Raw genomic sequence first — 16,169 nt, forward strand, 5'->3', positions numbered from 1 at the left:
TAAGCTCACGCGTTCCCAATCCTCACTTTCCAGAGATAATTCAGATTGCCTCTTTGTTGTGTTAAGTGTAAAGAGAGAGAAGAGAGAGAGAGAGAGAGAGAGAGAGAGAGAGAGAGACGAGGAGAGAGAGAGAGAGAGAGAGCGGAGAGAAGAGAGAGAAGAAGAGAGAGAGAGAGAGAGAGAGAGAGAGAGAATTTCTTGGGGAAATGATGACTTCAATACAGATTCTACTAAAACATTATAAACATATACAATCTATTTCACAGACGAAAATTGTTATTAAACCACGAAACCGTCTTTGATAATTATCAGCAAATACCTGTAAATTAAAGTACAAACCTCCCTTGCATTCACCTCAGTTACTTTACTGCCTTAATGCATACCCATCGCTACATCTGCATCATGTGGGCACGCAGACATTATACCTGGGCAAACGGCGTCTTGTTTTGACCTTATTCACAAAGGTTTTAATGGCCTCCATAGACGTCGTCTTGACTGATCTCGGACTCTCTCCCTCTCTCTCTCTCTCTCTCTCTCTCTCTCTCTCTCTCTCTCTCTCTCTCTCTCTCTCTCTGAGCATCCAACGCAACTATTTATTCATTTGAATTTATGATGTTTTATTTTGAAGCCAACACAAGCCAAGCCAATGCCCAAGAGAGTGAAAAGAGCTGGAGTTGGAGTGGTTGAACAGCAAAATCATGAGCTCTAGACACTATATGAGATGAAGTATAGGGGTCTAAAAGTGGAATTGGGTCAGATAATACCACATTTGCATTATGAAGTCACAGTTAGACAGCAAGACTGAAGAGAGGAGGTGAAAACGGAGGTGAAGTAAAAGGCTAGAAAGTGGGCGCAGCTGGGGGCCTGAGGGACGCCGCAAATACGAGATTGCAGCTCTCTCCGTAGGACACTCACGTAGCTTCAACTGTCCAAACAGAGAAATAAAACGAATATTCATTCCAATCTGAAACAGGTCTAAAACCTATCAATTAACAAGAGAGGCCTCATCCTTACAGGCAATTAGTAGCCATCTTAATGAGACGCAGACTAACACAGCAATGGACACTGATGTCGGTTAGATCCACGATAAACACGAATGAGTACTTTGCAAACATTTTTAAACATTCGCCTGTTGGACAAATAGCGTCCCACATTATACCGTTCAATTTACATTACAATTATTTACTTAAAACAAGTATGGTGGGCATTTATAATAAACAAACTTATTTACAGATATTGGTATTATTATTATAATTGTAATTAGGCAGTTCAATTTACATTATAATGATTCACTGAACACAAGGGCAGTTTGCATTTACAATGACGGAAGAGCTGTATCTTACAGGAGACTGTAGCATATCACTACTCTCAATGAGCATTTAAGAGAAAATTAAATTAAAGAGAAAATGAGAATAGGACAGCGATTTCAAATGTTAAGGACTGCTTCAGGAGCAAGAGCCCGTGCTGCTAAATTACAGCTTTATTATATCAAAGTAGTTTGAAATATTCATTATGAGTTTTCAGACATCCACACAAATCGTTTACTTTATAAATTGTTATCAAGAAGCGAATATTTCCGTGCTAAAAGTGGCATTCGGGATGAAAAACATCTTGTGGGTTTGTGATTTTCGCCTTCAAAAGAGAGAGAGAGAGAGAGAGAGAGAGAGAGAGAGAGAGAGAGAGAGAGAGAGAGAGAGAGAGAGACTATCTTCAAAACAAGGCGTGACGCAAAAATAATAATAACAAAAACAAATACAAAATAATAAAAAAGGAAAGGAGACAACAGCATAATTTTTAAAATAAGAAAAAAGAAGAATAAAAAGTGGGCGGAGTCACCCTTAATCGAATGAGTCCTTTTATTTTCGGTTCCTTTTGATAGGGATTTTTGGGGCAGCGGCACAGGACAGAAGTCGGTTCTCCGATAAGAAGACAGGATCACGTTTTGTTTCAGAGTTTTATTCAATTGATTTTTAAAAAAATTTTACTCCTTTTTCTATTTTAGGGACATGATACGCGCACTCACTCTCTCTCTCTCTCTCTCTCTAATGAGATTATAATCACCATTCAAAGTACAAGCCATCCCTTTTCTTATTATCGTTTATCACAGATGCCTTAAAAAAAGATTAGTTTTTCAAATGAAAAATAGAAGCCATATTTTCTATACAGTTTTGAAAATGAGTTTTGTAACAAATCTATACAACGCTACGACAGGCCAACTTTTGATTCCATATAATATATCTATATATCTATAAATATATGATATATAGATTATATTATATATTATATGAATATATATATATAAATATATATTATAAATACATATTAATAGATATATATAGTATATAGATATATATATTATTATATACACCTACATACATACAACATCTATATATAAATATATATAATATATATATATATATATATATAGATATCTATATATAGTATATATATATATATATATATATATATACATACATACATACATATATATATATATATATACTATATATATAATTATATATATATATATAATATATATATATATATATCATGAATGCATTGTCGCTTCTAGAAAGTCGGATCTTTAATAAAAAGAGTATGGCCAGCAAAAAACTTCAGCATTTTTTCGTTAAAACTTTATTTTCATCGAACGCCTACGTTTCGGGATACAAATCCCATCTTGTTTTTAGCCCTGAAGATGGGATTTGTATCCCGAAACGTAGGCGTTCGATGAAAATAAAGTTTTAACGAAAAAATGCTGAAGTTTTGCTGGCCATACTCTTTTTATTATATATATATATATATATATATATATACATATATTTTATATATAGATATATATATATATATATCTATTACACACAAACATATATATATATGTATGTATGTATGTATGCATGTATGTACGTATAAAAGTGGTTCACACAATGCGTCGTTCGATTGATTCATCCTTCCTGACCTTGGCCACCTGTGACCCACGGCAGCTGACTAACCGCCGGTACTTAATCCACTAACTGAGATTGTTAGTGAGCCTAAAATTTAACGAAACATCTCCAAAGAGTTAAGACTCGTTCGGGAATCGAACCCAGGAGAGAGAGAGAGAGAGAGAGAGAGAGAGAGAGCTCCCAACATCATTCTTTGAGGCATTTACAATATTCTATATTGATTTTTATTTTCTTTTTAATATCCCACCCCCAAGATCAGTTAGGCCTATGTGGATTTTACATGAAAAAACACAAACATCTACTTTTTCAGAATAACGAACGAATTTCCATTCCTATAAAAATGTGATGAAAACAAAAGGCCATGCACTATTTATAAATTTACATGACGATTTGTTACCCCAAAAGTCCATCTGATAATACTGATAAATATTTCAAACTCTAAAACAGGAATTTTTACAATCTGAACAAACGACCTGGCAGCTGGGATCAAATGCAAACCCGAGCCCGCCCCCCCCCCCCCCCTCACTCTCTCTCTCTCTCTCTCTCTCTCTCTCTCTCTCTCTCTCTCTCTCTCTCATTTTAGGCTTTAACAAGTTTCTAAAATAGTCTCATATTGCACCCTACACTTTACCTAAGCCTATGTGGATTTTAAATTAGATAATAAAGAGTAATCAAAATTCATAAGAGTTACGTTGTAATTATATACGAAAAGCATATAAGTATTTACTGAAAGTAATATGAGAACGTAGATATTAAATGAATAAAAGGTATTACAGTGAACCGTATTACTTGTTTACAAATAAAAAAGTATATATCCTATTTCCAGTAGGTCTGTTCCCGTAGGATCACATCATAAATCTAGGATGAGGAAGCGTGGCAACGCTGCCTTTCGCTCCTGACTTCCTCGAAACGGCTCACCCAACACTTCGAAGTTCGGTACAATTCACTCATCAATTTATTTTCCAACGAGTGTTTCGTCACACTATTCAGCGAATACAAGGCGAAAACAATCTCTCACTCAAAGAGGGGAAACATTCCTATATTTCAACACCAGTTATCGTTATGTACACTTCCCGACGGTTACAAAGTCATCGGAGAGTGTTCTGTCTCCAGTTGGTCTTTCAGTTGTAACCTGTGATTTCGTAGTTTTCCGTTTTCTGTTTCAGAGATATGCAAGTGAATTTCTCACCTGGTTTATGGCTGTGTATCAAATTATTCAACTGCGTATCAGTTTGTTCGACAAGTATTGAAATGGGAAATGTCTAAATATTCGCTATTTCATTTGAAAAAGAAATACGTCAAGAATTAAAACCTAAAAGCGATCGGATTTCCCTACATTCAAAATAACAAAGCTGTCTCTGTGAAATCTACCTGATTTTAACCTAATTTAACCCTAATAAATAATCATTGTTTCAGTATCAAACTGTATTAACTCCATATACCGTTCAGGTTGGACAGTGTAAGTCCACAGGTCCACACTAGGCCTAGGATTCTTTCGATCAACCAAACTGTTATTTCCAGAATCATCCTCGAACTACAGAGAAGTCTGAAATGACTCGGTTAAGGTAATTAATGAATTTACTCAAAATAAGCCTTGTAACCAAGTCTGGGATTTCACTTGTATATTCGTTCACTGAAAGACTTAATAATTCTCCGCATAAATAACTGGTTGGTTAAAATGAGTACCATACCTCTTAATTCTAATACCTAATAGATCCCAAAAACACAAAGAAAGTCTTGAAATTAAAAAAAAAAAAAAAAAAAAAAAAAAAAAACAATTCACGAACTATTTCAAATTCGTCCCCCAAAAAATAAAAAAAATTTATCAAAATATTTTGAAATAAATAAAAAAGCGATTAGTTAACGTCACTACCTCATCTAACAAAAGACCTAGCGCAAACAATCTTGCAACAAACGTCAAGGGACCAGTGCAGGTGTCAATGGCTCCTTAAATATGACTCCGAGCCATGATGCCCTTAAGACAGACTATTATATCATTGGAACTAAACCTATTCCAGGGAATACCTTCGCTTGTTTGAATACCATTACGTATAAGAGATGCGCCATTCCTTTTTTATCACATTAAGAGAGAGACGATATTCCAGTCTAACTCACGTGTTTAAGTGTGTGAATGTAGACGTTCCTCTCTGCCGCTACTTCAAAGCAAACACGACTAGATGCTCCTCAGCATTTGCATAAGAATTTGCATACAAACTGGAGGCTGGGATTCTAGGACTCCAGGATTCCAGGATCCATGAATCCTGGAGCCTTTAACGGCGAAGAAGAAAAACAAACATCAACAGAGACGCAGCGTCAAGCGAAGGATTCGAATATCTTTCCATATCACTGCTTCTTCATTCTGACGACCCTCTTGTGTCGGTATCAAATATAATCAGTTTCTTATTCAACGAAATTTTAAGCTAAAAAGCCAAGCACTGGGGAACACATTCGGCCAGTCCCGCTTCAGACAGTGACAGGAGGGAGTTTTAGAGAGGTTGGACAGCAGGATAAAGAGCTCAAGAAAATAGAAGAGATGAAGTCCAAGGATAAAAAAACTGGGAGAAAATCCCACAGTTGTATTAAAGAGTGGTAGTTAAAGAGGTTGGACAGCAAGACTGAAGGAAGGAAGCGGGAATGGAGATAAGTTAAAGGCTAAAGTCAGCTTAACACAGCTAATAATGACACTACCAACAATGAATTACTGAGATCACTCATTGCTGACCAAATTCAGTTAAAAAAAATGGTGCTAGGATTTTGAAAACTGTTGGTATAGACGATTTCGCCGAGAAAAGGGAGTTTGCAATTTTTTTTAAATCTTATATGTATTAAACGAAAACATTTCTTACGCAAACACTACTAAAACTACAAAAGCATTACAGACCTCATTCATTACAACATTATGTAGAGTTCAAAGTCAAACACTGACGTATGAAGTTCCTTGCGGGCATAAAGAACAAAAAAAACATCGGACGAACTGATAAAGGAACTTAGAGACGAAATAACTGTAGATCTTCACACATGAACACACTTTGGAAAGGAGCTGTTAGATGGAAGAGACTTTCTTCAAACTAAGTTTGTTGTCACTGAAATACAGGGCAGAGAAGGGAACAGGGTAAATGACCACTGTTTTCTCAAGGCCGACATTAGCTTGTTGGAATGAAATAGAACATGGAATTTAGACTTGAAGCCAAGCACTGGAATCCAAAGGATTATTCAGTGATATAATGACTTTGGTTTGAAATGCATGTCACTTAATATGTGAATCAAAGAATAAAATAGATTATTTTAAAACTACGGTAAAAATTGATAGTTGGTGAAAACTGATATCCTCCATAAAAATATAACTTGAAATTTATGATATGCATAAAATCTTAAGTATAAAACAGTAAAAAATATAAAATATACATAAAAATACTTGTATGACATTAGTTTGTTAACATTTCACACGCCAACCGGAAGTAGAGAACTGGCATGTGCTGGAAAATCGTATGATTGCCCTAGTTAGGGGTTCCATCAAGTCGACCATCTGTATTCAACATGTTGGCGATATGTGTGCGCACGTGCGCTCGTGTAGCAAGTTACAGATGTATGTTTATGACATGTTTTACTGCAGTGTGAAAGTACACTAATTCTATATACAAACTGTCGATCCATCTTTTAAAGGACTAGCCTCTCCTTTTCCAGAACTAACTCATTTTCCAGAACCAATTTCTTCTTTTCCAGCACCCACCCCTCTTTACTAGGACTTACCCTTCCTTTTCCAGGACTAAACCCTCCATGTTGAGGGCCCACCTTCCCATTTTACGATGGAACAACGTTTTCCGTTTTCCAGAACCGAACCCCTTCTTCTGTATGACACCCGTCCTTCCTTTTCCCAAGACACGCCCCTTCCTTTTTTCCGCAGGTATCCCAACCTCCTTTTTTTCGGAACAGACTCTTCTATTTTCCGGACAAATCCGTTCTTTTCCAGGACCTCCCCTCCCTTTCCAGACCACTCCCTCCCTTTCCAGGAACCACTCCCCCTATTCCAAAACTAACCCCTTCTTTTCCAAGACCCATCCCTCCTTTTCCAGGACCACCCCTCCTTTTCCAGGACCCATCCCTCCTATATTAAAACCCACCCCTACTTTTAGAGGACACACCTTCTTTTCCATAATACACCCCTCCTTGTCCAGTACCCAACCTCCTTTTTAAAATCCACTTCTCCTTTTCCAGGACCCACCCCGTCTTTTCCATGACCTACCCTTCCATTTAAATGACCTATCCCACCTTTTCCAGGACCCATCACATCTTTTCCAGGATCTACCCCTCGTTTTCCAAGACCAACCCTTCCTTTTCCAGAGGCCCATCCCTCTTTTTCCAGGGCCTGCTCTTTCTTTCCCAGGACACTCCCATCCTATTCCAGAATCCCACTTCACCCCAGACTCCAGAAAACTGCTTCCTTGCGCAATTCATATACGTTTTCCAAAATAGTGTGGCCTTTCCATTCCACTCGGAGGCAGAGACCGTCTCTTCCACATGGATGCTAAATCAGGCGGAGCTCTTCTCCTGGGTGCCTCGTTGTTGTCAGCAATAAAACCCGACCCACCCTCATCTGAAACTGCTGAAAGCATGTCCACCGCCTTCCATATTGGATTTTATTAAAACTCCCATTCCCTCCTCCCTCTCTCCTAGCATCCCCTTCATAACCCACATCCCCTCCCGCCTTCGTCTCGGGGAGGAAATATTGGAGAATTTGAAGGAATGCATCACTCTACATTAAAGGATGCTGGATCGATGGGGAGGCTGTCGTTTTAGAGTTAATATGAAAATATTGAAAATATGAACATATTTTCTCGATTATAGTCATGACAGTTTCTGTCAGATATATAGATGAAAGTTTGGGTTAGCATTTAAATTTAAGGTTTATTCATTTATCAATTAATAAATTAACCAAGTTACTTATTTGTTTATCTTTTTATCATTCCTATTTATGCTGAGGACAGACAAGCTAATTAGGGTCAGGCACAGGAGAGTTTAAGCAAGATCTCTTACACAGCTTTGCTTATTGTGTTTTAGGATAAGGATTTCAATATACATAATCCTTCATCCCTCTAAGAATTCCTTTGCATATATATATTAGCATTTGTCCCCAATTGTAGCCTAGGTATGCATTGCAATTCGTCCCTCTCAGGATACCAGACTAATTACTGGTTCTCATAAGAACGAGGAATGAAACTGATATTTTGCTTAATCTCTCTGTCTGAAGTATAAACATGAATCAGTTTTATGCAAAGAGAGAGAGAGAGAGAGAGAGAGAGAGAGAGAGAGAGAGAGAGAGAGAGTCTTAAAAAAGCAAACAAAATGCCATCATATAATGATCAAAGGCTCATTACGCTGACAAATCCTAATAAGAGCTAATGATCCTCTTGATAAAAAAAAAGATAATTCAGTGATGATGAAAAGATTCTCCTTTTCATATAAAAGAACAAATCGAAAGAAATCGATAATAAAGTGGAATATCTATGTTGGGAGAATGAGGCTGAAGGAAATGAAGTTACAAGGCTCCAGAATGGAGACTGACACTTGGTAGGATTGTTTTGACATCCGTTACCTCGCAAGGGAGAGGGGAGGGAGAGGCGGAAGGAGAGGGGAAAGAGAGCCCCCCCTCCCACAAAAAAAAAGGTTGACCAACAAAGCAAAGAAGTGTCAAAGGAAAAGAGGTTATAAGACATTGGTTCATGATATATATGCAATCAGCTGTTTAACCAAAAATAGCAATTAGCTATTTAACCAAAATTGACAATCGCTGTTTAACTAAAAATCAAAATAAGCTGTTTTAACTTAAGATGACAATCCGCTGTTAACTAGAGATGAAAATAAGCCTTTTCTGGCCAACTAACTCTCTTCTCTCTCTCTCTCTCTCTCTCTCTTCTCTCTCTCTTTTAGTCTGTAGAATGCATCTAGTTCATAACTGGACAACCCAAGTTCGATTCCTGAACCGGAGGAAGAAGGTGGGGTGGAATGTAGATTGACGGGTTCCCTAAAAATAAAGTGCGCCTCTATGGACCTAAGTAGTAAATGATGTACCTAGCTGTTAGACGAGTGTTGAGGGTGGCAGCTCGGTTGGAAAGAGAGAAAGGGCCTGGAAAGGGGAGACGAGAGGTTGACCTCTCTGTCGAAATGAGTACCTCATCGGGGAGGGGCCTCGATGAGGTAGTATGGTCACATACTAATTTTGACTTTCCCTTTTTCTGGGGGGTGGACAGTATCCAGGAGAGAGGAAAGATAAACAAAAGTTGTTTATTTAGGAGGAAAAGGCGAATTCATGGCCCCTATCACCACAACAACGAGGCAGAGCAATGGAACAGATAATTCATCTGAATAAACAAAATCCTAATGACTTCGAACACGTTACCTTCGAGTTAATTAATAAAAAAAAATAAAACATCGCAAAGTAGGAGCCATCGGAGCTGGCATATAATGAGCATCAGTCTCTATTCAGATTTAATTTATGAATGTCATCAATATTCATGAAATCGGCAAATGTTATCCGTCTCAAATACGGATAATTTCGCTGCCTGGATTCTCACGCATGCGCACAAGACACCGACGAATTCGAGGAGATTCGGGGAGATAAATCTTGCTCAATGAAGAAAGACGGTGACAGGTCTCGATGAGAGAAGAAAAATGATGCAGTCTGGAATTTTATTTCAACTTCAAGTCAATAACAAAAACATTTACGTTAAAAATATGTTTTCTTTTTCTAGAATTTATTGACAGAATTGTCGACTTAATAAATCCCTCCCTCCCTCCAGAGTGTTCAGTCTGAATCAACTTACGTCAATAATAAGATTCTGATGAAGCGTCAGTCCTTTTGACTCTTGCTTCAGGTTTGGTAAGTTTCTGTCGGGACAGAGAGCTGCAAATAGAAGAATAATATGAGGCTGCTTGAGTCTCTCTCTCTCTCTCTCTCTCTCTCTCTCTCAGTAGTAAATAACCACTTAAAATATGAAAATAGATCAGGGGTCAGTGGACAGCCCTCTTTAACCTCTGTCATAAATAACTGATGAGAGAGAGAGAGAGAGAGAGAGAGAGAGATTCTGGGGGGGTGGGGGGGGGCGGGGGGGGGGGGAGGGGGGGGTACGGTTATATGGGAGCTAATGGAGGGGGAGGGAGGGTGCGGGTGATAACTATAGAGAAGTGGTTTATGGTGGGGGGAGAGAAGGGGGAAGGGGTCGTGGAAAGAGATCGAACAATGGAAGAGAGGGAATTATGAGACAGCAAAGGTGGTTTCATAATGTTTAAAGGATACACATAGGATTTATTTATCTTCATTTTACTTGTTCGTTTATTCAACTTATTTTTTAAGTTCCTGTTTATATCTGTTGAAGTTACTTTCACTATTTAGTTGCGAAAAAAGGCAACTTTGAGAAGCTCATTCTAAACATCAATGCCCTTCAACTTAGTTATTATAACAACAACAACAACAACAACAACAATAATAATAATAATAATAATAATAATAATAATAATAATAATAATAATAAGAGATGAATGGCACGATCAGGAAGGAATATATGCAGAGACTCAAGGCGATACTCGAGTCAAAACTCAACGCCGGAAATATGATAAAAGCCATAAACACATGGGCAGTGCCAGTAATCAGATACAGCGCAGGAATAGTGGAATGGACGAAGGCAGAACTCCGCAGCATAGATCAGAAAACCAGGAAACATATGACAATACACAAAGCACTACACCCAAGAGCAAATACGGACAGACTATACATAACACGAAAGGAAGGAGGGAGAGGACTACTAAGTATAGAGGACTGCGTCAACATCGAGAACAGAGCACTGGGGCAATATCTGAAAAACCAGTGAAGACGAGTGGCTAAAGAGTGGCCATGGGAAGAAGGACCAATAAAAGTAGACGAAGACCCAGAAATATACAGACAGGAGAATGACAAAGAGAGGACTGGCACAACAAACCAATGCACGGACAATACTTGAGACAGACCAAAGAACTAGCCAGCGATGACACATGGCAATGGCTACAGAGGGGAGAGCTAAAGAAGGAAACTGAAGGAATGAACCAGATATGTTCAAAGAACGATAGACGGAAATAACATCTCTCCCATATGTAGGAAGTGCAATACGAAAAATGAAACCATAAACCACATAGCAAGTGAATGCCCGGCACTTGCACAGAACCAGTACAAAAAGAGGCATGATTCAGTGGAAAAAGCCCTCCACAGGAGCCTGTGCAAGAAACATCAGCTACCTTGCAGTAATAAGTGGTACGAACACCAACCTGAGGGAGTGATAGAAAACGATCAGGCAAAGATCTTCTGGGACTATGGTATCAGTACAGATAGGGTGATACGTGCAAATAGACCAGACGTGACATTGATTGACAAAGTCAAGAAGAAAGTATCACTCATTGATGTCGTAATACCATGGGACACCAGAGTTGAAGAGAAAGAGAGGGAAAAAATGGATAAGTATCAAGACCTGAAAATAGAAATAAGAAGGATATGGGATATGCCAGTGGAAATTGTACCCATAATCTAGGAGCACTAGGCCACGATCCCAAGATCCCTGAAAAGGAATCTAGAAAAACTAGAGGCTGAAGTAGCTCCAGGACTCATGCAGAAGAGTGTGGTTCTAGAAACGGCGCACATAGTAAGAAAAGTGATGGACTCCTAAGGAGGCAGGATGCAACCCGGAACCCCACACTATAAATACCACCCAGTCGAATTGGAGGACTGTGATAGAGCACAAAAAATAAAATAATAATAATAATAATATTAATCCCTGGCTTTCTTACAATTAAGAACTAAACATATATTTCAGTAGTCTCATTATAAAAAAAGCCGAGCAGGTCCGTAGAGAGAGAGAGAGAGAGAGAGAGAGAGAAATACCCCTTGGTGATTCAAAAGGGCAAACTCACGCAAAGCCAATTTGTTACCGAAACTGTAGAGGCTCTTGACCTTATCTTGTCTCTGGGCATAAAAGTGACCTCCCCAGCCTCTGAAAGTTTCCAAGATGGCCACAACGAGGACCATCACGTGCTTCTCATTCAACTACTGAAGTGCTGACTTTCCACAGAAGAAATGGGTTTAATAAATCTTAAGAGAGGGTGGTCTAAATATGCATTTTGTGGGGGTTCTCTAGACATAAATTTTTCGCGGGTCCTCTTCGCCTTCCACAAGGTCACCTCAGGTCACCAGGCTCCCCCACCCTCCCCCACTTCCCCCCATCCCTCTGAAACAAATGCAGAAGGTCTCAATTCCCTAGGGATGATTTCTCTAAAACTCAAGTTTCTGGGGAAGATATTTTCTTGTATTCGTCTACGGATACATAACAATATTAATAATTCATAACGTTATGATACACATAAACATTCAGACCAACATGAATGAAATTGTTTTCATATATATAATGATTGTATATTAATACACAAACAAATCTTAGCTATCAATGATTTGTAAGAGCATTAATGACAATAATACATTTTTATTTCGTTTTATATTTTCCACAATAAGTATCAAAATAATCTTGTGCTTGCAGTCTCCAAGAATGGTTTGTGGTTTGAAAATAATTCTCTCTCTCTCTCTCTCTCTCTCTCTCTCTCTCTCTCTCTCTCTCTCTCTCTCTCTCGTGACAGTCTCGTAAGTATGGAATGATCTGTTTCCCCTCTATTCTTTGCCTAAAAAATAATGAAGAACTAAATTTTAAAAAATCGAATTTTCAAAGGTCAAAAATCGTTCTTTAAAGATCTAGAAGAGGCTTTTTACTTCCCCTTTTGGAGTAAAAAAATAGAGAGAGAGAGAGAGAGAGAAGAGAGAGAGAGAGAGAGAGAGAGAGAGTCATCAAGATGGCAAACCAGACATTGATAAAGATTCTGGCCCTTAAGTAAGTAAAAGAAGAAAACCTTTCCCATCGTCTGTGCAAAAACCAGTTCCGCCTGACGGATTAGAAATAGAAATAAAAAATTCCTCTTGGATCACTCCGCCCCAGTCTTTTTCCCCGATATATATAAAAATGACTAAAATGGGAGGGGGGACGGTCGGAATAAATTCAATTTTGAGGACCGAATGTCACACCAAAAGAGAAGAGAAGAGAAGAGAAGAGAAGACCAATCGGATCCACCGTTTTTCTTCTTCGATAAAATTTGCCAGGAATTCCCATCGCTCGTTCAACCTCTCTTCAATACAGAAGTCGGGTTTTCCCACGAATTGCATTGGAAATACAGTAGATTAACGGAGATCTGCCGGGTCCAAAAAATGAAGATACAGAGATCTGTAATTACCAACATCAAATACTGTAGCACTGTATCCGTACGAGTGAAGATAAATTGTTCAAGATGCAACCAAAATTGTTTTGAATTCCACCTACTAGTCTAAAAGCCACAGAGAGAGAGAGAGAGAGAGAGAGAGAGAGAGAGAGAGAGAGAGAGAGAGTCGTACGTAGAAAATCGTATTGAAATCTACTCTTCAAGACCCTGGAAATATACGTATCTTGGACACGAATGAAACTATCTTCTATCACTCAATGACGCAATGTCATTTTCTTTCATTGACTGAGAGAATGAATCAACTGTGGGAGGAACACAGAGGCAGGAAAGAGAGTGACGGGACCTTCAATGATAATGATAATAAGTCCCTCAATCATGATCAATAGTGACGTTGGGAGTCACAATTATTAAATCAGATATTCAACTCTTATCGTAATCACTTCGTGGGGGGGGGGGGGGGGGCGCTTGGATTTTGGGGTTAGAGTGAGGGATACTGGGAGGGGGAAGGGGGTGGGAAGACGTTTGATCTGGTGCCCCATCACCACTAATCAAAGTCATTATATATTATGATGATTATACGATCTCTCTCTCTCTCTCTCTCTCTCTCTCTCTCTCTCAATCGATCGATCGACATTACATGAACTCCAAAGGAACTGAAGTGGGAAAATCTCATTATAAACAGATCTCTCAACCACTTATAAAAAGAAAACCTCATCTCTCTCCTCTTCTTCTCTTCCTCTATCCTTTTCTCTCTCTCCTCTCTCTCTCTCCTATTTATAAATGGAGGCAAGAGACATTCCAGAAATTGAGAGATTGGTCTCTTTTCGCTGTTTGGATTCGGTATTCAATTCTGAATATGTTTAGAAGAAGGCCTTGGCCTTGGGATAATTATGAGAGAGAGAGAGAGAGAGAGACACGAGAGGAGAGGAGACGATGGCGTAAGGAGAGGTGGTTTTAAGAATATCTGAATTCGGAATGAAGTGTCAAGTCTTCTATTTCAGGCTTAACCTGATTCCCGAGTTCCAATATTATTCTTTACTTCCTTCAGTGACGATGAATGCGAGGATATTCTCTTCAGTTCTTTGTCCTGAATTAAAAATAACTAGAATTGAATAAATGGACTTAAAGAAGGTATTAATGATTAATTATTAAAAAAATTAGGAGGATTTGAGAGAGAGAGAGAGAGAGAGAGAGAGAGAGAGAGAGAGAGAGAGAGAGAGAGAGAAGATTCTCAATGGATGCATGGAGTGGAGTAACCATGAGGAACATGATTTTGGAGAGGAAGGGGCCTATGTGCTTGTAGAATTCAATCTGGTATCTGCTTTAGCTCCCTCTGCCCACCATTGACAACTAAACGATGTCCATCAATTATACTAATTAAATATCATGAAACAAAATCTCAGTTTTTCAAGGTAAATAAACCATGATATCATCTGCAGTTCCCACACATCGAGTCTCCCTCTGAAGAGATAGGTCCCACTTCATCGGCTGACATCTCTCTAGAGTTCTCCTGTGTATGTAGGTTGGCAATTAAATCCTAAATACTTGGGAGGAGCCGAATAGGATGTGTGGGGATGGTGTGTGTCTAGGTAGGAGTAGGTTGGAGGAAGGATACGGGCTTAGGAAGAGGGGAAGAGGAAAGGTCGGGAACAAAGGGAGATATTCCTCGTTTATCTCACTTGAGGCAATTTGGGGGGAGTTAGGATTCGTTAGTGAGGCATTGAACATATATGACATGGTTAGTTTCTCTCTCTCTCTCTCTCTCTGATATTTCGTTGGTAACACTCTTATTTCTTACTGAAATTCAACTTTTCTTCAGTATTAAAGGTTAATTTATAAATCTACACACATACATAAACACACAGACACAGACACAGACACACACACACACACACACACATATATATATATATATATATATATATATATATATATATATATATATATATATATATATATATATATATATATATATATATTGTGTGTACGCAAGTACCCTACCTTATGTCACGATTCAACCGAAAAGAAAACATACTTGTGATAAAAGAAAAAACACCATTAGAAAAAAAAAATGATATATTAGAATACATAAATTATTCTGTTATACCATTTACCTTATTATTTCGTGGTTTCATTATTGTCCAACAGTTGTCTCTCCTCAGAAATAACTAAGGCAAGAAGAAAGCTGGAAATGACCTCTACCGTCACTCAAAAACAGAGAGAGAGAGAGAGAGAGAGAGAGAGCATCGCCTCGCACCCTCATGTATCTAAGGTACTAATCCACCTATATCTCTTGGACGCAACTTTTCCCTTTTAATTTCAACCGACATCCAGGTCCAGAGTAATTAGAAGAGTGTGCCAGGCATCATCATCATTACACAAAGACATAGAATCAACGCAAAGCGAAACTCCCTCCCATTCATATCACTCAAGTAGCGATTAGTTATTGTTACGGCCTCTGAGAGAGAGAGGTCCGCTTCAGGTTCGATATTATGATAAACAAAAAAGAATTCAACACCAACAGTTGAAACTGGGGATACGAATATAGAAAGAAACACTAACACAACAAAGGTTTATTTACAAGCTTACTAACAACGATAAATGCAGAATGGTGTCTCCTATCTACATAAAAAAGGCAAAATCTTACAATGCGTGAACTGGGGAAGAAGTGAGGTCATTCAAATACTTGCTGGCCAGCTTTGCGATTCGAAGCGATGGCTTCACAAAGGAGAACGGTGGAACTTTAGTCGTCTTCTTGACTCCGTACTGCGGAAGGCAATGTCTATTCTTGATACTCGAAGGACAGGAACTCCCCAAAATCTCTAGTAGAAAATTACTTCTCTCAATGCTTGCTCTACGTCGAAATGCCTTGGTCGTCCACTCCCGACGACGACTTGACCCGAATTCGACCAATTCTCGGGTGCCCTTTTCTCTCTGATCCTT

This window comes from Macrobrachium nipponense, chromosome 25, assembly GCF_015104395.2.
Source record: "Macrobrachium nipponense isolate FS-2020 chromosome 25, ASM1510439v2, whole genome shotgun sequence".
Lineage (NCBI taxonomy): Eukaryota > Metazoa > Arthropoda > Malacostraca > Decapoda > Palaemonidae > Macrobrachium > Macrobrachium nipponense.